We start from the raw sequence: 27689 nt of genomic DNA, 5'->3' as shown, positions 1-27689 counted from the left end.
AGACAAAAAAAAAAAAAAAATTCAACTTTTCTTATTCACATACGATTACAAAAAGCGTTTTTATTTTGCTGTAATATACATGGCTGTTTTTATTTTTTTGGTAAGAATTTCATTTTCAAATGTTTTTAGGTAGAACTATTCTGTGGGCCTATTCCTATAATAAAACTAATTTTTCAGTAAATATTTAGTTTTTAAATTATGTAAGTATATATATATATTATATAGCTCATTTTAGCATCCTTTTATTTTTGAAAGTATACTGGTTTGGACAATAAACCACCCTAATAATAGCTACCATTTACCAAGAACTTACTATTTATGAGGTATTATGCTTGAATCACTTTAATCTTCACAAACACCCTGAAAGGTAGGAATTATATTTTTGCTTTATTTTATTATTTTGCTTTTTAGGGCCACATGTGTGGCATATGGAAGTTCCCAGTCTAGAGGTCAAATGAGAGCTACAGCTGCCAGCCTACACCACAGCCACAGCAACAGGGGATTCAAGCCAAGTCTGTGACCTACACCGCAGCTCATGGCAACACCGGATCGGATCTTTAACCCACTGACCGAGGCCAGGGATCGAACCCGCAACCTCACGGTTCCTAGGTGGATGTGTTAACCACTGAGCCACGACGGAAACGTCCAGGAATTATCTTTATTTTATTGGTGAGAATCTGCACCCAGACAGTCCCCAACCTCGGTCCCCAGTCCCCACATTCTCCTGCCTGTCTCCTTATTTTGCCAGACACAGTTCTGACCCAAAAGACAGAATCTGCAGTTAGTGATCTTGAATATGATCCCATCACAACCTCTGACCCCATCACCCATGTGGCCAAGGTTGGGTACTTTCAGGGTAGCTGGCACATATAGGAGGCCAAATTACAGCTCCAAAGCCCCACAGTTATGCTTACCCCCTATCTTTGAAGGAGCAGGTGACTTTTGCCTGCGTAATCTCCGGGTCTGCAAAAGCTTTTATTTTGCATTCAGTATGTATCCTAGACACTTAAAGGGCAGATCATAATGTAGAGCTCTCACACTGATGTGAATTAAATAGTATTTGACCTCCATCCTTATCTTTACAAAAAATTACAAGTTCTTCCCAAATGCCTGGCTATCTCCTAACATAGAAGATGCCAGGAAAAGCAACAATAAAAGGAACATGCTAAGTTTTAGCCACTAAACTTAGCACTTGGTACACATTTCATCCTGTCTTAAAGCATTGTTATTGAGACTGGGAATTCTTAGAATACAATGGTGTTTTACCCAGGTACTTATTTTTCCGATGCTTTTTTTGTATTTTCACTGTTTCAATCATATTCCATATGTACAACGCTCTCTCTTTTAAAGGGAAAATAACAAAGACATGATTTAGGAGACAATTAACAATATGTGTTACCAGATAATGAAAACATATAAAGTACTTGTTAAGTATTAAGCCAAGTATGATTTTATCTACCTAGGATAATAGATTAAAATGTGGCCTGAAGCTAAGAGGTTTGTTTTAGATTACGTATCCCCCAAAGCAGGGATTTGATTTGAGACCAAGATTTGACTGCAGTTTCTTAAAGAGGTACAGGGATTACCAGTAGGGGAGCAGCAGGAAAGGAAAGAGAGTTAATGAAGGCTGTGTTAAGCCATAACTAGGATGTAACTGGGACCAGGAAACTCTGAGACAAACAGGCTTTACCATCAGCACCCCCAGGGAGTGAACAGCTGGAGTAATTACACCCTAACTCCCATCAGTCACTGACTGAGGGCTTCTGGAGGTTGGTGTCGATGCACAGTTGGAAATCTGAAGCCCAGTGAATGATAAAGGGAGTGGGCAGGTCACCAAGAGTATCTGCTACCCACTTCCAAGGATAAAATACATTCTTATGTCAAGTAACTATGCAAATCAGAACATGCTAACTGCCTGTCCCTTCCCCATGGCAAAACAAATACTCAAAATTTAGCAGTGACAGTTGTTTTGTTTTGTTTTTTTTAAGTAATTACAGCCAAAGAAAACAGTTCTCATTTCAATCATCCTCTCCCAAACAAAAAATTCCTAGAGTATCAATTTAATGTGATATGAAAACAACGGAAACAAAGCTTTAATTTGAACTTCTGTTAGGCTTTAGGGTGCAAATTGTTTTTGAGAAAATCCATGAAATTGGCCCCGACTAAACTATAACAAGGATTTCTCAGTCCAATCAAATCCCAAAATGGTGTCGATGAATCATTTTTGGATCGAGCAGGAGGTGAATATAAACTAGAAACACAATTCAACTATGCATTTCAATATTTGAAAGAGAAGGACTTGCCCATGGCTCCCTAATGGATCCAAATGTTTTCCTTTTTAAAGAGAAAAATCAAGGTTTTTATTTGCTTTGGGGTTTTTTTGTTGTTATTGTTGGTTGGTTGGCTGGTCACTTGCAGACTGTGCAACAGCACTATTCTCCAACATATATATGTTGCTACAGTGCTATGGATATACGGGTGTTGGAAATTCAGAGAACAGCACTGTTGCATAGCACAAATAGCACTGATTTTGCCATATATGCATATATGGCAGGAGAGAGTGGAACTTGTTTGCTCTGTTTGTTTTAGAAGCACACTGATGTTCCGTGAGTCTCCAAAGCACTCCCCACCTGCAGCCGCCCCAAGTTCAGGCAGATGAGCATTCGGAGAGAGCGGCTCAAAGGAATGCAGTTTTTTCTGGATATCAGATGGCCGGCCTACAATTGGTTAAAGAATTTCTCACCTAGTTTTCACCTCTGCTTATCGCTCACCAATTTTACATCTCTACCCCCACTCCAGAAGAATGGCAAGCATTCCCTGGTCACATCCTGGGTGGATCTTAAAGAATATTGGAAATAGCACATGCAGCTGTTAGCTTCCCCAAATACACCATCCAAAGCATTTAAATGCCCAATCTGCAATGCTGGCAGCTAAAGACAAGAATAACAGTTACTTTTTTTCTTTTAACCAAAGATAAATGCCACCGGATTACGCCTTAAAAAGGCAGCGTCAGCCTACCTCCTAGGCAGAGAAGAACTGCACCAATGTCAATGGGAGGAAAAGATTCCTGGGAAGGACGCACAGACCCAACTCACGGAAGCCCTTTTAAGAGGAGGGAAACTTGATTTGAAACCTTGGAAAGAAAAATATTAATCTCGACTGCTTTTGAAAATTAAGAAGTAGATTTTAGGTATATACAGCAAAAAATTAGTTCTGATTTTCTCTGGGTGATGCAATTTCAGTGACTTTTATTTTCTTCCATACTTAAGTATTACTTAATTGTTTGACATGGATATAAACTACTTTTATAATCGAAAAATGTATATAAGCTATATAGACTTGGGAAAATGAGAGAAAGACGAAATAAAGATATAGGAAGAAAAGAAAAAAGGGAAGAAGAAAATGTGAGCTTCGCATTCATTCATTCAATTCTATAGCAAAGAATTCTTTAATGAGACATCATGCTAGGGCATAATAACTATAGCTTGTGATTGTGGTTGTTAAGGAAACAAATAATCAGGTTTAAGGAGCTCCCGCTGTAGCACAAGAGGAACGAATCTGACTAGTATCTGTGAGGATGCAGGTTCAATCCCTGGCCTTATTCAATGGGTCGGGGATCTGGCATTGCTGTAAGCTGTGGTTTAGGTTGCAGATGCGGCTTGGACCTGGCATTGCTGTGGCTGTGGTGTAGTGGTGTAGGCTGGCAGCTGTAGCTCCAATTCAACCTCTAGCCTGGGAACTTCCATATGCCATAGGTGGGGCCTTGAAAAAAAAAATGTATATATATATATATACACACACACACACATACATACATACATATCAGGCTTAGGCAAGGGAGAGAGATTATTATGTGTAGAGTGATCACAAAAAGCCTGTCTGAAGAAATACTTCAGCTAAGCTCCGAAAGAATCAAAGCTAACCCCATGAAGAACGGTGGAGAAATAGCACATGATTAGGCCCTAATGCAGGAAAACCTTGGTGACTTCAAACTAACCAGCATGGTGGGAATTCAGAAAGAGAGGCAGAGTGGAACGGAGGTGGATGGGAGATAAGCAAGCGCCAGTCCCTTCAACGCACCTGAAAGCCCATTTAAGGAATCCATATTTTAAGCTCAACACAATGAAAGTCATTAAGGATCTTTTTTCCTTTCTTTTTTCAGCTGCACCTTCAGCATGTGGAAGTTCCCAGGCTAGGGGTCGAAACAGAGCTGCAGCTGCCATCCTACGCCACAGTCACAGCAACACTAGATCCAAGCTGCGGCTTACAGCAACACGGGATCCTTAACCCACTGAGCGAGGCCAGGGATTGAACCCGCATCCTCATGGATACTAGTCAGATTCTTAACCTGCTCAGCCCCAGGGAGAACTCCCATTAAAGGAGTTCAAGCAGGGAGGAGAAGTCATCTCAGTAGATCATTCTCACTGCCCAGGGGAACAGAGAGGGAGAGGGGAGACAGGTTAAGAAAGTGGTGGTTGCTGGAGTCATGGGTGTACCCTGCCAATTTCGCCCCCACACTTGCTGACTACCAATCCCTGCAAGCCTTAGAGCCTACTCACCTGAAAACACTGCCACTTCCCCCCCACCCCCAAATCTATCATCCTAATTACTCAGCTCCCAGGCATCCCTGCAGCCTTCACTCCAAATCCATGAAACCATCCAAATGAATGCCCCCCACCTCCTAGGGCTCCTGCTACACAGACCCAAAACCCCCTTCCTCTGCAGCTTCCCTCTGCAGACTTCTGGCAGGTTCGGGCCATTTCCCCCATAACTGTCACCTCCTTTATTCTTCTAATTTACCTCTTGGTTCTAACTCATGCCATCCTTTGTCTTCCTGATACAGGTGTCAGCATCTTATTTTATTTCATGACATTGTAAAATGCTTGAGGTTGAAAAGAACATTCGAGACATTCTGGTTCAGCCTTCCAGTTTTCATGACAAGGAAACAGGCCTGGTGTGGTGAGAAGACATCTCCAAGGACTTCCGACATCCTACTTAAGAGCTCCTTGGATGATTTTAAAGCAGTTTTTTTAAAAAAAAGAATACCTGCAAAGGGCTTCACATTTTACAGAAAACCCACACCATCTTGCAGAATCACTGCAGCCCCCAAGTAAAGATATAAACGGCAGCTGACAACAATGGAGAGCATGACTAAGCCAGGCTTGGACCAAGGTCTTCTGGCTCTAAAAACAGCACAGGCAATGTCCCTCTTATTGGATGAAGTTAGTCCAGGAGCATTAAAAGTTCAAGGTATCCTATTTTTGCTCATTATTTTTGATTAATTATACCTTTGTGTTTTAGTTTTACACTCCTTCTGAAGATCAGGTTTTGTTTGTTTGTTTTAAACTGTTAAAGAGGAACTTTGTCCAATACTGGGATTTTATTGGAACGAGGGGAAAAGCTTCTGAGCAGGAGAGAAAACATAAAGAACACAGAAAATGAAGAAAAAGCATGCAACCTTTACCAAGCTTATGATTTGGCCTAAAATTGGATGTAAATACAGACCCAATCCACAGGGCAAATAACCACTGTCAGAAGATGCTCTCCAAAACTGCTCGATTTAGGCAAAAGTTAACATAGCACAATTTCAACATAGAGAAAGAGGGTGAATGATTTCATAGAGCTCATTACTCAAAGATTTGAACAATAGACAAACTGGATTATTTGTATTATGTTTTTTTGGCACATTCGAGGCTGAGAGTTTCAAGCCCAATGTCAAAAAAATCTTAGTTATTGGCCCAACATTGTAAATCAACTATACTCTAATAAAATTTTAAATTAAAAAAATAAACTAGAAGTTTTAATCAAAAAAAAAAATTCTAAGTGACAAAAAAAAAAAAAACCCTTCTTGGTTGCCTTGCAGGATGAGTAAATACATTTTGGAATGCATTGCATCCTCATGCTTCAATTAGTTCTATTCTTGTTCTGAAAGTGGAAAGGGGTCAGGGGCCCCACATAACTGCCACTTAGCAGCAGCAGCTGATGTCACTGAGGCACCTAACAGTCACCCAGGAGAGATGGCTCACTCTTGCTGAGAGAGTCCAACAGAGATAGGGTAACAGAACATTTATGCAAGAAGTATTGCTTGCTGGAATTCCCATTGTGGCTCAGAGGCAACAAACCTGACTAGTATCCATGAGGACGCAGGTTCAATCCCTGGCCTCACTCAGTGGATTAAAGAATCCAGCATTGCTGTGAGCTGTGGTGTAGGTTTCGGCTTGGGTCCCGAGTTGCTATGGCTACAGCTCCGATTCCGGAACTTCCATGTGTCTTGGGTGCGACCCTAATAGACACTAAAAAAAAAAAAAAAAGAATTATTGCTTGCTTGCTTGCTCTCTAATTTGCTTTTCCTTTGATAAGTTCAAACATTTTTTTTCAAATATCAAACTTATTATTGTCAACGTCCCCTTGGGATAAACACAAACCGTTACTTAAATGTGTTGTAAAAACCTCTCAAGTGTGAACGAAAAAAAATCTTGCACTCACCTCAAATACTAAGTACCCTAAGAACAAAGCTCATTCCCTCTTTGAATAGCTGCTGATCTAAGAGGAATCTTAAGGGTCTACTAACCGAAAGCTCATAGGAATGTACTGATTAAGTTTTGCCTAATGATTATCCACTGGACTTGGAGAAATGGCTCTCAGGACAAATCAAGCACACACACTACTTGTTTTTTAGAAGCCTAAGAAAGAATGTCTAAAATAGCATGTGTTTCATTAAAAATCATCGCACAAAATGCACGTCTCTCTCATACCATCAAATCTGAACATATCGCAGGATATCCTCTGTGTCACTGCATTCCATCCAGTTTACTGTCCTTAGCAATTAAGCCACCCAAGTTGTGACATGTGGATCCTGGCTTAGCTCCGTGGAGTGCTGGGGGCATAAAGGAGTCAGTAAATACCTCACTCCGCATACCTCTCATACCTACGGAGAGACCCCAAGACCGTGGTTCGCAAATATACAGAAAGCTTACAGTGCACTACCTCGACCTTGGAGGCTTATGCATTCCTCAGACTTAAGTAAAAGCTGTAGGCACTGAACCGCTTTTTCTAACACTGCGCTCCATTGTAAGCAGCCCATGTTTAAGACCAGGTAAGATGACCAGTTGAAGATAAGATTGTACCACTAAGCTCACTCTTTTCAAGCTTTTTAAAGCACTGAATGGTGCTTTTGTACACAGGACTTTAAGCTCAGTAAGAATTCTTATGACTGAGTAATGTTTGTATTGGTGTTCACTTGTTTTTCTTTCTTTGGGTAAATACACCAAAACTGTCGTTATATTTAAGATTCGGATGAGAGCAGAAAATGAAAATAATGTTTTAGGAACACAAAATAAGCAACAGTTGTCCAAATGTCACACTCTGCTTTCCTAAAAACTGAGTTTTACATAAAGAGCATTTTATTTGCCGTTGAGTAAGTGCAATCCAATAGGTTTATATTTCCAGGCAGTCTCTGATTCTTAGAAGTGTATTTTGCAGACGAGAACAATGGCAATTATTATAAGAAATTTTCTCCATCATTCATACCTCCCTCAGGTAAAAGAATATCACGCTCCAATGCCAACTGCATGAAACTGCCACACACACACATACACGTGAAAAATGAACAAGCCAGAACATGGTCTACATAAAAGCAAACAACTGAACTAGCTTTCTTAGGTCACTTAGTCCCTTGACAAATCCATGAGGATAGCAATGACATTAATATAACTTAGATGCACCCCTCCTGGCCAGGGGCGATGGCTTTATGGTTCTGTAGCCCACTTACTTTAGGCTCTGAGAGAAGTCATTCAAAAGCCGGAACAAGAAAGCAGTGACAGCCTTCTACCATTAAGGCACATGGCAACTGATCTAGAGGCTTTGTCACTTGTTCCCTTCATCCAAACTGACTGCAAACAAAGCGTTCTGAAGATTTGATAGCTGAACTCTAAGTGCAGCCCCTCTTGCACTTTCATCAAAAAGGAAGCCTGCCAATACTTTCCCAAGGTCTTAGAACTCAGGAAGAGTAAAGTAAATTTAGATAAAGTTGACAAATCTCATGAAAAAGTTCAAGATCTGGGTATCTACATCTCTTAAAAAAAAAAAAAAAAAAAAAGAAGAAGGAAAGAAAAAAAGAAGAGATTTAAAAAGCAAGTTAAAAAAAAAAAACAAGACACTCATTTCCACTACATCCATGGGAAACTTTTTCTGAATGCCAAAGAAGACAAAAGCTCTTAAATACATGGGAAATACACTTCCATACCAGAAAAACCTGGAAAATGTATACTTGGATATATCCAAGTGATACTTACAAAAGAACTCAGAATATTGTGTTCTGGGACAGTTAAAATTTTGGATGATTTAAGCACCATTTATCCCTTGAATTGTTGTACTAAGATATACTTAGACCTGGTTCTTATAGTTTAAAAATGTGTTTAAGATCCCTAACCCAAAATAGCTAGCAGCATGTTACTCTGATTTCCTGGAATTACAGATCAACAGTGCTAGAAAGATATTCAAGATGATTTGTTTCAACACCTATTTATAGATGGACAAACTAAGTCCCTAACAGGATGAAAGTCAGGCAGTGCCAGTACGAAAACTAGGACCCAGAGTCCTTGATTCTTGGTTTCATTAACTGAAGCTTAGCTGAGATTTAAAATAATACAGTTCAAAAAATTGAGATGGGTTGTAGCAGTCACTCCAGATACAGTTTGCTACCATAGGTGATAAAAAAAAAATAGCCAAAGAGGAGAATCAAAATAATGATACAGAAATACCCCATCAGAGGCATGTTCTTCCTTAAAAGAAACATCCCTTAGCAAGTTTATAATCTGAGGTTAAAATAAACCCTAAATCTTAATGACTTAAAACTAAAAGGGTTTTCTCACTCATGCTACATGTCCATTCTTGCTCAGCAGGGGGCACTGCACATCATTATCATTCAGAGACAGGCCTGGGGAGCAATTAGCAGAGAGAGATTCCCAGGTCTCCAGCCATGGGTTAAACACTGCCGCTCAGAAATGACACACAATTCTGCTAGCAAATTATTGGTCGAACTGGTCACATGACCCCATCCAACCACATGGGAGTCAGAAAATGGAATACTGAAGGCAGAAAGCCAGAAACTTTACAGTGGTACTAACATACAGCGTATTTTTCAAACATGAATAACTGCATATTGCCCTTCTCTGATTGGATACACAAGTTTATTAAGTACCTAGTTATTTTTTTCCATCCTGAGCAGGAAAAAGCTAAACAGAATGTCACCAAGAATCAAGAACCTTCAGCAACAGCCTTTGTTCAATCACCAGATAATTAATGACACTGGCAAGCCACTTTAGTTTCCTCTTTTGCAAAAAACAAATGACAAAGGATGATTTCCATGGTTGCAGCTAGCTTTCTAAGGTCCACAGTCCTAACTTAGTTTATAAATATATACCAGAGGATTTCTCACTGGTTGTATTGGCCATGCTAAAATCAAGACGGATTCTCTTGAAAATGTAATATTCAAATACAGAAGCTTTAATTTTATGCAAAAATAGTGATGACCTGGTTGTTGAATTGGAGGGTTTGGTATTTTGCTTTTGTTTTGTTTTGCTTTTTCCAAATAGTCACAAAAGTATAAAATCTTTTATTTTATTTATTTGGTCTTTTTAGGGCATGTGGAGATTCCCAGGCTAGGGGTCGAATCAGAGCTGTAGCTGCTGGCCTACACCACAGCCACAGCCACGCCAGATCCTTAAGCCACTGAGCGAGGCCAGGGATCAAACCTGCATCCTCATGGATGCTAGTCAGATTCGTTTCCCCTGAGCTGCGACGGGAACTCCAGAAAAACTCACTTTGTTCAAAGAGTTATGGCATGTTGCTTGCATAGGGCTTGCTCCAAAGAACCCTCTACCACCCCTAGGACTGGTTTTCCTGACCGAAGCAGAAGTCTTCTGTTCATTCGGGACCTGACTACACTTTACTATGCCTAGATATACAATCTTTTTGTTATTTCTCCCTGCTTATATTTGTCCCTTTTCTTATAGCACTGAAAGAATCCTAAATGCTCCAAGGCAATAGGTGGCATTACACTTTTTTTCCTTCAGGGATCAGTTCATGACATTTTACCTGAATGAAGGTCATTCTCTTCAACTAGTTCAGGAGATACAGACACTCATTATTTACTCCTGATCATTAAGAACAATCTCAACAAGAAAAAAAAAAATTTACATTTTATGGGAAGAACAGTTAGAAGCTCCTCTTTGAGAAAGAAAAGTGTGGAAACACACATAGGACTCTCTTTAAAAAGCAAATCTGTTGAGAACTATGTCTAGATACTCATGTTGCAACAGAACAAAGGGTGGGGGAAAAAATGTAATTGTAATGTATATGTGTAAGGATAACCTGAACCCCTTGCTGTACAGTGGGAAAATAAAAAAAAAAAAAGCAAATCTGTTTTAATAAAAGGTAGATCATAAAGCAAGTCACTTGAACCCAAAATACTTTATCCTGATCCTCTAGTATTAAATATCTTGATCAACGCTTTGACAGAAGGGGAACTGGGGGCCTAATGAAGGAAAAAAGAGCCCCAGTTAGCTATTGATCAACTAAGATGGATGGTCTCAACTAAGCTTAAACTATGCACTTTTCTCTTCCACAAATGATAGATTCCTCCATGGGATTTTTCCCAACTGTCCAATGTAAGGAAAACACTTCCTTGCTTTATAGTTGTTTCCAAGAGCCTGCTTCACTTATCAGGGGGAGCATGGGGGACCTTTTATACGTTCAGTGCATAAACCTCAAAATTTGTGAAACAGAATTTCAAAGTTTTTAGAAATGACCAGAGTGGAAGGTGAAGCCAAAGCATTAACTATATATGCAGTTAATCTCCTCAGTGTATATGCATGTAAAACCAACTCAGTAGGCTAAAAAAAAAAAAAAAAAAAAAATCCTGTCTGGAGCTAAGGCTTGGGCCCATTGACACTGTGCAAACTTCAGTGTGGCTTCCAGCACTGGACCCTGAAACTCTGTCTGCTCTCTTTGCTGCAGCTGTTTGCCACTACCTTGCCTTATTATCAACAAAGAACTTCACCCAATTTCTAAACCCCAAACACAGCCCACAGCATTGTTCATTCATCAACATTATAGAAAAACAGAGATTTGTTTTGAAAATAAAGGTCTACCTAAAGCCCCAGGTCATTAAGTCAGAAACTAAACTGCAAGTTGATGGTAGTGAAATATGAGCTCAGAACTGGAGAAAGAGACTCATTAACATTTAAATTTTCGAACTGCCTGTGTTAACCAAGGCAATCTTAAATTAGAAGCATTTTGCTTCCTTCCAAGAAAACTCTTTCACCTATACAACTAAAGGGTTAGACAGGAGAAATGATGCTTTACCAGAAAAGTATATCAGATTACCCTAGAAATGTTTCCAAACACACATACCCATCTGTACCTCAGACCTACTTAATCAGAAGGTGGCTTGTATATTTTGAAAAATTCCCCACAAGGATGCTGATCTATATACCTTTAGTCTGTAAATTCTAAGTCTCTCATGTCTGTTCTAGCTCTAACTGTTACATTAATCGGTGGAGCCAATCAGGAAAGAGCTCTACAGAGTTGACTCAATAAGGCTCTGCAAGCAACAACGCTTTGTTGATTACTTGGTGAGATTGCAGGGAAAGACTGGCACTGGGTTTCCTCCTTGTAGTTCAGTTGCTGAGAAGCCTTTACTGTTAGATTTGGATTTCACAGACAGTCTTGTTTAGAGAAAGGGAGAACAAGTTCAAATTCTCATTTCTCTATTAGTAGCTTGGTAACTAAACCTGCACCAGTTACTGAACTTAAACCTTTTTGAGCCTCAGTTTTGAGAAAAAAAAGGGGGGGGGCGGGGGGATAAGAATTCTTCTTGGAGTTCCCATCATGGCGCAGTGGTTAACGAATCTGACTAGAAACCATGAGGTTGCGGGTTTGATCCCTGGCCTTGCTCAGTGGGTTAAGGATCCGACGTTGCCGTGAGCTGGAGTGTAGGTCGCAGACTCAGCATTGCTGTGGCTCTCGCTTGGGCCGGTGGCTATGGCTCCTATTAGAACCATAGCCTGGGAATCTCCATATGCCACAGGAGTGGCCCTAGAAAAGACAAAAAGACAAAAAAAAAAAAAAAAAAGAAAGAAAGAAAAGAAATTCTTCTTCTTCACCTACACACAGCATCTTCACACACAGCTTCACATAATGCTGTGCTAGGTAACCAGTCACACTCCCTTCTGATTCTGCCTCCTCTGTCCTCTGAAGATAAGCCTTCTGTGTTTGAAAAGGCTCTTCTCATTACAAACTTAGAAAGGCATCTTTACTTAAATACAAAACTGTCATCTCAACTATTCCTGCCAATGAAAGATATACAACACAGACAGACCAAACATTATACCTAATCATCCACAAACTTCAGTTTATTTGTTCTTTGGGCTTTTGTTTTTGTTTTGGGGGCGGTTTTTGTTTTTTTGCTTTTTAGGGTCACACTTGTGGCATATGGAAGTCCCCAGGCTAAGGGTCGAATCAGAGTTGTAGCTGCCAGCCTAGACCACAGCCACAGCAATGCAGAATCTGAGCCGCATCTGCAACCTACACCACAGCTCATGGCAACACCGGATCCCTGACCCCCTGAGCGAGGCAAGGGATCGAACCCGCATTATCATGGATACTAGTTGGATTCACTTTCACTAAGCTACAACTCCCAAATTTCAGTTTGTTACTAATTCCTAAACCATACACCTCACCTTAGTCATTTCTTTCTTTCTTTTTTTTTTTTTTTTAATTAGTCATTTCTATTTTCAGGTCAAATCCTCCACTTTTCTGAGTAAAAGGCAAGTCACTTCATCTTGTGGGCCTTTACTGTATAAAGTATGAACGTTAATATCTTCACCACCTACTTCACAGGGCTGCATGAGATCCAAATGCGATCATGTATGACAAAGTTATTTGATGTGCATTTAGTATTATACAAATATAAAAGGGGGCGATCCTATGCCAGCTCTTAACAGCCTTTCACCAGGCTTCACAGATGCTGCAAATATGACTGGCATTCACTCTTCCTCTTCATTCCCCTATTGTAAGGAATGAGGTAAAAACAAAACCAAGCAGCTGAATGTAAAGAAGCTACACATACTGGTGGAGGTAAATTGATTTGTGACCATAAGACCATGTACAAGTTCCAACTTCCGTGATGAGTAACCTGTTTGTTTTTCCTATCTCTATTTCGCTTGTGTCCATCACACAATGAGGCCTTTTTACTTCCCACAACCTTCCTAATATAGTCTCAGAACAGTACTGTGGAATCATAAATATCCACACCTAAGACTTTATATTTTTACTCTTCTAATAAGATGAAAACAATAAGGAAAAGCAAAGGTGCAAATTTTTTTTTCTTTTCTTTTTAGTGCCACACCTATGACATATGGAGGTTCCCAGGCTAGGGGGCCAACTGGAGCTAGGGCTGTCACTCTACACCACAGCAACGTCAGATCCTTAACCCACTGAGCAAGGCCAGGGATCAAACCCACAACCTCATGGTTCCTAGTCAGATTTGTTTCCACTGCGCCACAACAAGAACTCCAAAGGTGCAGTTTTCTACAATGAACAAACTTTAATATAAGATGCTATCTGAGCAAACCAGAAGCACTGAAGATAACAGAGAGTACTACAGCCTGGAAATTCCCAATGTATACGATTTGCTCATTTAGGCTGGGTTGATTTGGGATGCATCCTTAGATTCTTTCACCACTCGACACATGGTGCCAAACATCTATTTCTTAATTAAAAAAAACAATAAATTTGGCAAAATCCTTCAAAACTGGAGGTACACGAAACCAGGGTAGACAGTATTACACCACCAACAGAGAGTGTGGTCCCAAGTTTCCCCTGACATGGCTCCGAGTCCTCTTCTGGAATGCAACGTAAATGTCTAGCTCTTCTGAGTTGACTCTGACCACATCTTAGCAATGAGGATGGCAGCTCATTCAATGTCTGTTGTCTAAATCTGAGCTCCCCAGTCTAGCCACAGACCTGGGATCCAGGGGTTTTTTTATTTCGCAAATCCTGATTCTGGCCTGCATCAAGTAATAGAAAAAAAAAATAGCATACATATTAATTCCACTTACTACTCTGTTAATAGTTTCTATTTTTACTAACGTTTCAAAAAGCTCTACTGATGCATTTTGAGTAATTTTGATAGATGTATATTTTAGACTTCCACACTATAACATAGTAAGACTAAACTCATAAATGAACACATTAACCTGAATTAGTCTAGTAAGTTTGTCAGTTTACATACACTAAGCTACTGAGTTAAATAATGGCCGTTTGTTCAACCAAATTAACACTCTAATGATTAGACAATTTGCTCAAGGTTATTCAATAAGCCAGGAATAATACCCAGGAATAAAGTATAGAGCTGAGATCTCAATTTAAAAGTATACAGTACCTATTTTTTAATGGCACAATTTCAGTAGAAGCGAAGTTTCTTATGAAGGGTGGGATATACACCAGATTCATAGATGGAAGGACTCAATATTGTAAATATATAAATTCTCTCCAAATTAATGTACAGATGCAATGTGATCCAATAAAAAGTAAAAGGAAGTGTGGGGGAGGTAAGGTAACAAAATGAATTTGGGGATGTCTAGTTAATAAGGCATGCTGAGCTGACTTGGGAAGCTCACAGTGTCCCCACCCCTTACCCATCCATCCCATACTCTTCTCTGCTTATACGTCTAAACAGTGGATAAATATAACATTCTTTTAAATGCATAGCTGGGCAGAAAGCAAGAAAGGGAAGCCTCCCAAAAACAAAAATGAAACTCAAAACCCACAATTGTGATTAGGAATTGAAGACCTAGTAGGAATACGAGAACAGGATATTTTGCAGAGTGTGGAGTTTACTTACCCTGTGAGGCTGGAATTAAGCACCTTACCTAAGGTCAAGAGGAGGAAAGACCAGAAAAACTCCATCCTCTCGGAGAGAAAGAAAGACAAAAGCATGCCCCTGACACTGGGCTATAGATGTAGAGAGTCAGCAATAAGAAATTAGAGACTTACACCTGCCCAAAGTACAAAGAAGGAGCTCAAATGCACCTTTTAAAATTATTATTATTATTAAAATGTACTTGATTAACGATGTTTTGGCAAGTTCTGTTGTACAACAAAGTGACCCAATCACACATATCAAACGTGCTTTAACTACACAGGGTTGGAAACCTGATCCCAAACTGAGGACACACACAGACCTCAACGAAAGAAATGTAAAATACCTCCACAACCCAGGACATGTGAAGCTCACATGCTCAACTTACAGTCCAAGATGATTAGGCACATGAACAAGCAAACCAGCATGAGGGAGAGGAAATTAGCAGATGAATCAAAAAGGACGATTTACCACCACAAGTTCAGAAATAGGGCACTCTAAGAAGCTTAATGTTTTTAAAATGTTGCACAAGATAAAGAACGGAATAGAAGTCAAGAATAAGGCATTACGAGATAACCAGCAAGGACCTACTATACAACACAAGGAACTATACTCAGTATTCTGGTAATAATTATAAGGGAAATGAATGTAAAAGAAGATACACACACACACACACACACACACACACACACATGAGTATGTGTATAGAATCACTGATTTAAAAAATCAGTGAAACTGAATCACTTTGCTACAAACCTGAAACCTAACACACCGTTGTAAGTCAACTATACTCCAGTTTAAAAAAAGACACTATGAAATAAAAGAATAAGATTTCGAGAACCACATAGAGATCTAGAATTTGAAATATCTTTAATGAAAAAAGTGGATCATTGTAATAGAGTATATTGGGGTTTTTTGGTCTTTATTGAAACATAGTTGCTATACAATTTTATTTAATTACAAGTGTACAATATAGAGATTCACAATTCTTAAAGGTTATACTCCATTTAGAGTTTTAGAAAATATTGGCTATACTCCATGTTGTACAATATATGAGTATAGCTTATTTTATACGTAATAGTTTGCCCCTCCCCCATCCTCCTCCTCATTGAGAACCACTAGTTTGTTCTCTGCATCTAAGTCTGCCTTTTTGTTACATTCTCTAGTTTGTGGTATTTTTTAGATTCAACATATAAGTGATACCATACAGTATTTGTCTTTCTCTAACTTATTTCACTTTGCACAGGACCCTCTATGTCCCTCCATTTTGCTGCAATTGGGAAATTTCCATTCTTTTTTATTGCTGAGTAGTATTCCATTATATATATATATATATATATATATATATATATACACACACACACACACACACACACATACACCCCACATCTTTATCCATTCATATGTTAATAGACACTCAGGTTGCTCCCATAGTTTGGCTATTATAAATTATGTTGCTATGAACATTGGGGTGCATGTATCTTTCCAAATTATGGGTTTGGTTTTTCTGGATATATATGCAGAAGTAGAATTGCTGGGTCATATGGTAGTTCTATTTTTAGTTTTTTTGAGAAACCTCTGTACTGGTTTCTTCTCTATTGTTTAATTTTTTTTCTTTCTCATCTTTCCCTGGGGAAGAGTCTAGTTCACCTTGTTGTTGTTGGCTTTGCCACTGACTTGTTTTGGTCCACAGACTAAGTGAGACTGCACTCATAGTTAGCAGAGGCTTTAGGAAACATTCCTAGTCTCGGCCAGCCTTCTTGTACGCCATGAGAATCTCTCAGAATGAAAAGGTATGTGAGGTCGACTGAACTTGACCCAACCCCTGGAAACAGAGACCCTGCATACAACCTGCAGCCACTGAGAGACAATGTGATCCAGAAAGAGATACTTGTTGTTAGAAGTCACTGAGGTTTTAAGGTTGCTTGCTACATAGCACTATCAAAGCAAAAGCTGATGGATGAAGCCAGCTAAAGACAGACCTAGTGAAACTAAAGATAAATCTGAAGAAAGCCCAGGATGCAATACAGAGAAACAATTTTAACATAAAATATAGGAAGTGAAGAGACATGAGGCCAGAATAAGAGTTTCCAGCACATGCTTGTAATAACTCTGAGAGTTGGACTACAGAAAATGGAGAAAGTACACATTGTGGGTAGCTATGAAACAACTTACCATAAACTCAGTGGCTGCTCCAGGGTCCTAGTCACATGGACCTCTTGCAACACGGCAGCTTGCTTTTTCAAAGCCAGCTCCTGGAATCTCTCTCTCCAGTCTTACAAAATGTAACAGAATCACCCAAGTTATCCCACCATCTTCACAGGCTCTGGCCACACTCAAGGAGAAAGGATTTATAGATGTGTCCACTAGGGGGCAGAATCTTGGGAGAGATCTAGAACTTTGCCTACCACAGGGAAAGAGCAACATTTGAAGATACAAGGTGCCCCCAGGTCACACCACTTTTCAGCACTCTTGCTCTCAAACACTGCGCTAAGGGAACTGCACAGAGTGTACTATAACAGCATGGCATTGCCCTCAGGATCCTAAGGGCACAGCAGGAGTTCCTCTAGAGCCACTGGAGACTGACACATATCCCTATGCTAAGTCATCCTCTTTCTTCCAGCTTTGCAGGTCAATCTAATATCCTACCTCTGGATCCATAATTCCACTTCTCTGGAATAAACTGCACTTGTTCCTCGTCAATGTAAATACTCTGTGTGTGACTCACACGTATTTTTCAAGTCTTTTCAACTTTTAGGAACATATTAGTAGAAACATTATTTAGATTGTCCCCTTGTCACTCCTTTACCATGAAAAGACTTTGATTGAATAACATGGCAAATGCTGGGCAGATAATATGAAAGCTAATAGTTTAAAGACCTTTTTAAAATCCCCCAAAGCTGAAGAGAGACATCCATTAGCATTCTTGTTTATTTTAGAGTTTATTGGCTTATGGGCATCATCTTTATTGTTTTACAGGAACGCATACTTTTTTAATTGATTGATGGCAGAATACAAATAGTGAACAATTAATCCTAGCTGTTTATTGCTTTTTTGGAAACAGAAGGGGGAAAATGTCTTATGTGCTTATTACACAAAAGCAATAGCTCAGATCATTTCCCCAGCTGTGGAACAGACTGCAAACCTCCCCTTAAAATTACCTAAGGAATATCTTAATTGATTAATTAAAATTCTTCTGGCATCATATTCAGAAAAGGAAATAGTTATTGTGACATTTCTGTGAATCAATTTGATTCCTATAATAACCTTCTCTGCCCTTCCCTACTATCTTCTTGTCAATTATGTATCATTGAAAACTGTAAGTGGTTTTATATGTGTGACCCTTATAATGAACAAGCAGGATTTGTAGGATATAATCAGAAAAGGACTTAATCTGTTTCCACTTTCATCTTTAAGTTTATTATGTGGGGCTGTTTTTTCCCTTGTCCTTGGATGAAATTCAGGACAGTTGACTTTTATAATTACTCTTTTTTTTTTTTTTTTTTTTTTTTTTTGCTTTTTAGGGCCACACTTCCAACATATGGAAGTTCCTAGTCTAGGGGCTGAATCGGAGCTGTGGCTGCTGGCCACAGCCACAGCCACACAAGATCCGAGGCACATTTGTGACTTACACCGCAGCTCATGGCAATGCCAGATCCTTAAGCCACTGGGCAGGGTCAGGGATTGAACCCAAGTCCTCATGGATACTAATTGGGTTCATTTCCACTGAGCCACAGTGGGAACTCCCTCTAATCACTCTTAAATAATGAAGACTTTCCAAGTCACTCTAAGTCCCCAAAAAAAAGTCACAGTTCTGTAATTCATATGTCCAATCTAATAGAGCACTCAGACTCTTCCAACCTCATGTAAAGTTAAACGACTCCCTTCTGCAGCTAGGTATGGCCTACTGAACACTTTCCCATACCTGTGCACTGGGCAAGGTGAACAAAGATTCTTCTCTCTTCAGCCAGATTTAGGTCATCCCCACTTTCTGATAAGTGGGGATGAGGTGGGGGAAGAAGAGGCAACAGGAAAATTCTTCCTTGAGGAATACACATGTAATGATCTAATGCTCGTGATCTACAAGCATGGTTTTGTTTAAAGCTTACTGCTTTTTAACTGAAGTAGAGTTGATTTATAATATTATGTTAGTTTCAGGTGTATAGCAAAGTGATTTGGTCATATTTCTTTCAGTTTTTTTTTTCAACTTTTTTCCATTATAGGCTACTATAAGATATTGAATAGTTCCCTGGGCTATACAGAAAATCCTGCTTATCTTTTTTTTAATATATGGTCATGTGTATCTATTAATCCCATTCTCCTAATTTATCCCTCCACCCTACTTCCCCTTTAGTAACCACAAGTTTGTTTCCTATGTCTGTGAGTCTGGTTCTATTTTGTAAATAAGTTCATTTGTACTATTTTTTTAGACTGACATATAAGTGATATTATATTTGTCTTTCTCTTAGTGCAATAATCTCTAGGTGCATCCATGTTGCTGTAAATGGCAACATTTCTTTTTTTTTTTTTTTTTTTTTTTTTTGGTCTTTTTGCCTTTTCCAGGGCCGCTCCTGCGGCATGTGGAGGTTGCCAGGCTAGGGGTCAAATCAGAGCTACAGCTGCTGGCCTACACCACAGCCACAGCCACGCCAGATCTGAGCCACATCTGCAACTTACACCACAGCTCACAGCAATGCCGTGATCCTTAACCCACTGAGTGAGGCCAGGGATCGAACCCTCAACCACATGGTTCCTAGTCAGATTCATTAACCACTGAGCCACAACGGGAACTCCTGTAAATGGCAAAATTTTATTTTTTTTCCATCTTGTTAGGGCGACATCACCTGTGGCATATGGTCATTCCCAGGCTAGGGGTCGAATTGGAGCTGTAGCCACTGGCCTACACCACAGCCACAGCAATTTGGGATCTGAGCCACATCTGTGACCTATACCACAGCTCATGGCAATGCCAGATCTCTAACCCACTGAGCAAGTCCAGGGATTGAACCTGAGTCCTCATAGATGCTAGTCAGATTCTTTTCTCCTGAGCCATGATTGGGAACTCCTCATTCTATTTTCTAGCTGAGTAATATTCCATTACATGTGGGGAGTGGGTTGATTATTTCTCCAGCCCTGTTCCTCCTCTATGACTCCATGTAGCACAGTCACCTGGGAGTTACCTTAGATTCCTCCCTTTCTCTCATCTGCCATATCCAACCAATCCCCATCACCAAGCTTTATCACTGCTGCCTGTAACACATCCCTCCTATCTAGCCACTCCACCGGTTCCCTCTGCCATTGTTTCATTTTGCTAAGAGTTAATAAGGACCTATATGTTTCTAAGATAGGAGAGTGGAGCATGCTTCCCTATTAATGAAAAAGAGTCAATAGAGAAGAAGAGATTGAAGCTCTCGAAAGGCAAAAAACATCAAGTGGAACTTCCACAAAACCAAGCCTTAATTAAGTAGGATTTTGAGGGTTAGAAACTCTAGTGTTTGTTTCCATTATTTCAGATTAAAAGCTCTGGGCAAGGGTTTGAAGGCTGTTTCTTTTTTTTGTTTGTTTGTTTTTTTTTTTGTTTTGTCTTTTTGCCTTTTCTAGGGCCACTCCATGACATATGGAGGTTCCCAGGCTAGGGGTCGAATGGGAGCTGTAGCCGCCAGCCTACGCCAGAGCCACAGCAACGCGGGATCCGAGCCGCGTCTGCAACCTACACCACAGCTCACGGCAACGCCGGATCGTTAACCCACTGAGCAAGGGCAGGGACCGAACCCGCAACCTCATGGTTCCTAGTCGGATTCGTTAACCACTGCGCCACGATGGGAACTCCTGAAGGTTGTTTCTGAATGATTTGTTGATGTAATACGCCATGCTCTTCACACATCCCACCACCTTACTCATCTCTCTTTACATTCATCTGTCTCAGTGCACTCTTTTCTTTGGTCAGTTGAAATAGTCCCCACCCACAGTGACAAAAACATAGGATGCTAGTTTACAATAGTTTGCTGCCTTTGTAAATGACCTACATCACCCTGAAGATCACACTTTATATGTCACTGGAAATCTGGCTGAGATTTGCAATATGCTTTGCTGCCATTCCTACATCATTGAACTTGTATAGAAATTCATCTCAAATGAGCAAAATCTTCATTACAAGAAAAACTATACAATTTAATGTCTATGAAAAGAATATGAAATTTAATGTCTATTCTCCAAGTTTAGACTATGGCTATGATTGCGTCAAAATTCATCTAGAGAAAGAAATGATTAGACTCTAGATGACTTCTAAAATGCCCTCCAATTTTAAGACTGTATTATTTCTATATAGCTGAATCATTGGGAAATTAACACAGCACAATTAAATAAGGCAAATGGTGATCTAGGCGGCCCTAAGCCTACTCTCTTTGTAGCTAAAGGTATTTCTTAGAATACTGAGCTAAAAATGTAACTGCATTCTGCAACCAATGCAAACATGTTCTAATTGATGGGAGGGGAAAAAAATTCAGTCCAGAGTGCCAGCAATTCCTCTGTGAGCTAGCGTGGCAGGGAGAGTGTGGGATCAGTGAAGCATCAAGTTACAGCCCAAATTAAAGCTCTGGAGAAGAGTGGCAGGGTCTAATCATCCACTGTCTGAGCTGCCAGAATTGGTTCCGCCACCCTCACTCGCTCACAAAGAATTGCTCGGCGGATGCTAAGCACACAGAGTAAGGACTTCAAATATCTTTTCTTAAAAAGGCCTTCGGTTCCAAATAGATCCTTATGGAATTATTTCCTTGAAGTTTTTAGTTCTGTCATATTAAAATTTCCATGAAAAAGTAATCAAAACCTAATGCTTACAGCTTTGTGCCACAAACAAAAAATATTGTGGGTTTTCATTCCTATTAAAAACATGTGTTACATATGTATACATAATTATGTAAGTCCCAGACCCAGCATACACACAAAAACCGTAGGACCATAATAATAGTTTTGCCTAAGCCAACAAAATTCATAACATAATGTTGTACTCTGCCCCCCAACTTCCCTCATTAAGCCAAAGCTTTGAAAAGGTCAGCAAGCAATGACTATTTCTGCATATTTTTCGTCATGGACTACAAACACTAGATCTATAGGGATGGATTAAGGTCATTTTTAAAATTCAAACACAGTATTTCCTGGACTTGGTTGGCTGAATCGGGTGTCTCTGCACTATTTTTCCTTAAGGAAAGTTAATTTTAGAAAGGAGAAAAAGTTTGCCAGGAAAACAATCCCATTGGCTCAATACCTAGACAGTGACTCTAAAAGTTCAAAATGCTTTACATTCTCCTACTTGTCCTTAATATCCTTGAAAGCAAGTATCTAATACTATCCCAATTTCATAATTTGCATCTCATTTCACGAAATGTTGTATGATTTACTCTTATACCTACTTTATGGTATGTAAAAATAAAATTAGTCCTTACTTCAATTTTCCAAAAGACAAACAAAAAATTTTATCTACACTGGTAGTTACATTCAGGGTTTGCTGGTTACTTAGAATGGCTCACGTGCAGATATACATGAAAAGCAGCAGATCTATAGCTATGACAAAGTTCCAGATGGAGAAACAGTGCTTGTGTGATTTCCAACAAAATACAGCTTACACTCTTAATTCAGGGTATAAGAGCTTGGATCGAATAATTAGGAATGTAAACAGGCCCTCCATCAATTTACGTGATCATTTCTCTTTTGGTTCCTAGAGCTTGAGTCCATTTGGGTCTTCAGCCCTAAAATAACCAACACGTCAAAAGGCCTGGTGGCCACTGACAGAAAGCCAGTAGGAGCACAGGGAAGGTTTTCTGATTCCCACAAGAATAGGCCTCAGCCCTCTCTAATGACCACGGTACTTGTGAAGGAATTCTTAAACTTTAAGTTGAAGTTTAAAAGCTCACTCTTCATCCGCACCTGAGTTGCCAAAGAATGTTAACCCTCTCTTCCCCAAATTGCCATCTTAAAACCAGAGCTACTGCACCAAATTCATCCACACAGCTTTGAAGGGAACCAGCTTTCCCTCGTTTTTACTCCCAAGGTGATGCTTACCAACAGTTGGGCGCCCCCTTCTCCTTCCCCTGAGGACCTTATAAGATATTTTCCAGCCACTGCGAGGAAAAGAGCGCATCGCAATCACCTGGCGTGCTTTGTGAACACACGGAAGCCTGCGCGCACACGCACACACATCCCAGATTTCTTCATCAGGCTCTCAGCGGCCGAGGAGAAGCTATTGCTTTAAGCTCTAATAAAGTTCTAGCACCGCAGTCGCCCGGAAAACCTTGTAAACTGATCACAGTATGTACTTATCAGGAAAAATAAGTCCCAGAGAACTTCAATCACTGGTGCGGAGACGAAAGATAAGACGGTTACACCTACCTTCCCCAAGGTTAATATCCTCTCAAAGTTAAGATAGTAACAAAAGGGAGGGGGGAGGGGGTCTGTTTTGGAAGGAGAGGAGCTGCGATATCGCAGCCTGGGAATGACTGCAGACTCTGGGGTAAAACGGTGCGTCGGGGTTTGCGCCACACACCTGGAGGGGGTGGACAACCTCCGGCCTCCCCTTCCACTTCTCGCCCAGGGCCCGGGGCGTGGGGTTGGTGGAGTTTCCCCGGGGGGAGGGGAAAGAGCGAGGGGTAAAGGTGGAGAGGAAGCGGGGGTCCTGCGGGCCGCGAAGTCGGAGCGAGGACCGCAGAGGGTCGGAGTCCCTGCGGGCCGCCCGCCCGGGGCACAGCCCGGAGCCGAAGGGACTCGGAGAGGGCGAAGGGGGAGCAGAGGTGACAGCCTGGGGAGGCCGAGCCAGCACCTGGCACGGCGGGCGGGCAGCTGGGGCGCGAGACCCTCCTTACCGTGCGCGCGAGGTCGGAGCCCGGGGCCGGCAGACCTCGAGGGGCCAGGCTCCGGCGAGGCGTGCGCCCGCGGCGTCCGCTGTCAGCTACTCCCGGCAGCAGCTTCAGGTAGCAAAGGCATTCGGGTCTCCCGGCTACCCGCCCCTGCGAGCGTCTCGGGCCCCCTCCCCCGGCCCTCGCCCCAGATGCTGCCTCCCCATCCCCTCCCGCGGCCTTTCGCGCGCTCCCCTTCTCCCCCTGCTGTTTAGACCCGAGAGCGGTGGCCCCACTCCCAGCTTCCCTCCCCCGGCGCGCGCGCACGCACACACCTCCCCCAGAAACGCGCTCTCTTTAGGAAGCCCGCAGCGAACGTGGTCCTGGAAATTCTGGGGCCGGACGATTTCCAAAACAAAACAAAACCTTTGAAAATCTTCCATCTGCCCACTGAGGTTCAAGGCAGGCACCACTTCCATTCATCCCCTGCCTCCGTCCTCATTTGTTGTAATCACAGCATCAGTCGACACCTGATATTCATGTAGATTGTGCAGAGACTCCCCTGCCAGTCATTTTAGTTTTTCCAAAATAGCTCCTTCCATTTTATAGTTCTAAAATGTAGACGTCCCCACTAGTCGAACTTAGGTGGCCAGGACTTTAGATTGGTCCCAGGAAGGATGAGTTCAGCTGTACAAGCTCGGACAAGTCTCTTTTGCTAACATTGTCGACACCTGCCAACTGTCAGGGCCCCAAGTCAGGGCAAGGGCAGTTAATTTCACCTGGGTTTGGGTACTGAGCATGCCCAGAACCTCCTTTCTCAGGAGAGGCGCAGTTCTGAAGCCAAAGTTCTGGGAAGGAGCAGGTGTATGTATTCAAAGAGAGTTCTCGTGGCAAATGAACTAGCAAAGGGCAGAGCATACTGAATAATATAGAAGATAAAAGCGACAGGAAGGGATATGTGAAAACATCACTGAATCACTAACCTGAGGGAGTTGGCATTGACATGATCCCTGCTGGGAATGTGGAGGGTGAATTGATGGCATTCCTTTTTTCATTTATTTACCTATCAATATAATACACGTTTACAGAGTAGCTTAGAGGCAGTGTAATATTATTTACAGTCATGTTATAACTTAAAGCATACTGGGAATTAACTTGAGAAGCAACTAGTTCATAAAAGAGTTCTAGAAAATGCAAATACCTACGAAAGAAGCTATATTAATCTATCTTTCCTAAACTTATCAGCTAGCTTTCTAATCTGAGGGCTGGGGGGAAAGAAAAAAAAAAAAAGATACTAGAATTGTCAGGGTTCTCCATTGGGCAGGAGGTTGGTATTGGAAGGTAAACAAGTTATTACAAATGAAAGGACTTCCTTGGGTGACATAGGAAGAGGGGAAGGGAGAGGTTAGCACAAAGTCTCTGGCCTTCATACTCGTTGAGCCAGTGTTTGTTGGATGCTTGCTAGTTCAAGACACTGCTGGGTGCTGGGGCTAGAGAGGGTAACAGGAAAGGTAACAGCCCTAACCTCACCAAGCTGAACAGGGGGAGAGGCAAGTACATAGGCTGTTGAAAGTAGATGCTCTGCTGGAGGATGGCACACATGCAAGGAGTATTCATGAACCCAGAGGAAGCGACTTTTTAAGCTGAGCCCTGAGGAATGAGTATAATATAGCCAGAGACAGGGGAGGAGAAGGAGGAAGAGTTGGGGAGAGGGGAAGGTAGCATGGAGGGAAAGCCAAAGGTAAGAAAAATATGCTATTCAGAGAACTGAAAAAGCTCATTGATTGTGTTTGAAAGGTTGTTTCTTAGGGATGGGAGTGTTTGGGAGGAAGAATGGAGAGACAAGCTGGAGAGGGGAGCAGAGGCCAGAGCATGTAGCATCTTCAAGGCCATGTTTTGTTTTGTTTTGTTGTTTTGTTTTGTTTTTTTGCCATTTCTTGGGCCACTCCCGCAGCATATGGAGGTTCCCAGGCTAGGGGTCAAATCAGAGCTGTAGCCGCCAGCCTATGCCAGAGCAACACAGGATCCGAGCCGTGTCTGCGACCTACACCACAGCTCACGGCAACACCGGATCGTTAACTCACTGAGCAAGGGCAGGGATCAAACCTGCAACCTCATGGTTCCTAGTCGGATTCGTTAACCACTGTGCCAGGACGGGAACTCCAAAGCCATGTTTTAAAGTTGTACTTTATTCCACAATCAGGAGGCATCAAAAAGTTATAGGCAAGGCAATGACCAGATCAGATTTTTGCTTGAGAAAAACTCTTGGCCACAGGCAGAAAAAAATGAGGATGTGAGGTAGGGGTGTGCGGGAATGGGGGGCACATGGTCAGTGAACACCAGCATATAGATCCTGGTGCCTTTGTGAAATCTGTCCCACACATTTCTAGAGAGACAAACTTTTCTTGAAGGGAGGTGTGTGGGGGGAGGATCAGTGGTTATAAACAATTGAGAAACAATAGAGGTAAATATAAATTAGAGATAGAGAGAAAATGGTATGTTTGAGGTCTTTTTTAACATAATATTTTATTTATACAGGAACTCTGTCTCATACAGCCCAAAGATAAAAAAAAAAGAATGTTGAGGGAGTTCCCATTGTGGCTCCACAGTTAAGGAACCCAACTAGCATCCATGAGAACTCGGGTTTGATCCCTGGCCTTGCTCAATGGGTTTAGGATCTAGCATTGCCATGAGCTGTGGTGTAGTTCAAAGATGCAGCTTGGATCTGGCATTGCTATGGCACTGGTGTAGGCCAGTAGCTACAGCTCTGACTGGACCCCTAGCCTGGGAACCTCCATATGTGTGGGTGCAGCCCTAAAAAGACAAAAAAGAAAAAAAAAGGAATGTTGCTTTGTAACTGAGTAGCAGAATAAATTAAAGGAAAATCGGACACACAGGAATCACTGGTATCTATGATTCCCAATTTCCTAGTATATAACAGCAAACCAGCTCACCTCTCCTTTAGAGAGAGTTATTTTATTCCTATTACCATTCACTCCTACCATCTAGTCATTTTAGGACTAGCCTCAGTGTGAACCCTTCTGTCTGAAATCAGAGTTCATGCTACTTGTACGAGGCCATGCTCTCTAGATTAGCTTAGGTCTAGACATCTGTGGCTGCCCTGGCCACTGAATTACCTCACTGTAAGCCCAGTAGGCTGTGATCAGACAATCTAAAGCTTAAGCAATGGGGCTAAGATGCTTGGAAGTACCAGGACTCCCTGCTGGATCCTCCTATCTGCTCTGAGAGCACAGGGGGAAAGCTGGCCGACCTAAGCAGAGCAGAGCCACAGCAGGAGAACCAAATATTTTACCCCTAGATCACGCTCTTCTTTGCTGTTGTTATTGTTCTGAGATCATTTGTTGCCTTCTCTTTCTTATTTCAGTTCTACTATCCTCAAATTTCCTTCATATTTTTTTTCTTTTCTACTTCCCCTATCTTTTAACTCTCTCTTCTCTTTCTTTCCTTTCTCTCATCTTCATTCATTGATTCATTCCCCAGATCGTTTTGTATCCAGTATCTATTTTGTATCCATATAGTACTATCTACTGTGTTACTGGGGTAAGTGCTAGATCTTCAAAGACCAAGACAAGGACCTTGCCCTTGAATTCAGTCAGTGGATATATGAATCAGGACTCTTGGGGTTGCAGGTAATACAAATGCAGTCAAGATAACTTAAGGGAAGGCAGGGGAAGAGGGTAATTGTTTAAGAGGTAACAGGGCTGTCACCTGGAAGCTGAATGTATGGATCCAGACAGGCTTCCTCAATAATCTAGAATGGGAATTGAATACAGTCGTAACCCTCTCTGCTTCCCTTATCTTGATGCTCCGTCATCTTCATTCTCTCTCTCAATTTTAAATTCCCAAGGAGGGGACTAACTGGCCTTACTTGGGTCAGATGCCCAGTAGAGGAGGACAGGGTATTGGGGTCATGG

General features: G+C 41.3%; 1 protein-coding gene across 10 annotated transcripts in view; it reads right to left on the bottom strand.

The window, feature by feature from the left end:
* RNF144B (ring finger protein 144B) overlaps nt 1–24531 on the bottom strand; it is a 173258-nt gene extending 148727 nt beyond the window's left edge. For 5 of the 10 annotated variants that reach the window (XM_084967473.1, XM_084967458.1, XM_084967457.1 and 2 more), the window contains exon 1: nt 23782–24023. The gene's annotated coding sequence lies outside the window, so the exon portion shown is untranslated. Of the gene's footprint in view, nt 1–6122; nt 6294–23781; nt 24024–24089 lie in introns of those variants that run through there. The other 5 variants (XM_084967476.1, XM_084967472.1, XM_084967461.1 and 2 more) reach the window with 2 other exon arrangements.
* Between the last annotated feature and the right edge of the window lie 3158 nt (nt 24532–27689).

This window comes from Sus scrofa, chromosome 7 (genome assembly GCF_054392235.1).
Source record: "Sus scrofa isolate SSC_HxYL_T2T_F1_AM1 chromosome 7, Sscrofa_HxYL_maternal_Yorkshire_Landrace_v2.0, whole genome shotgun sequence".
NCBI classification, from domain to species: Eukaryota; Metazoa; Chordata; class Mammalia; order Artiodactyla; family Suidae; genus Sus; species Sus scrofa.
This window is presented reverse-complemented; position numbering and strand designations above follow the sequence as displayed.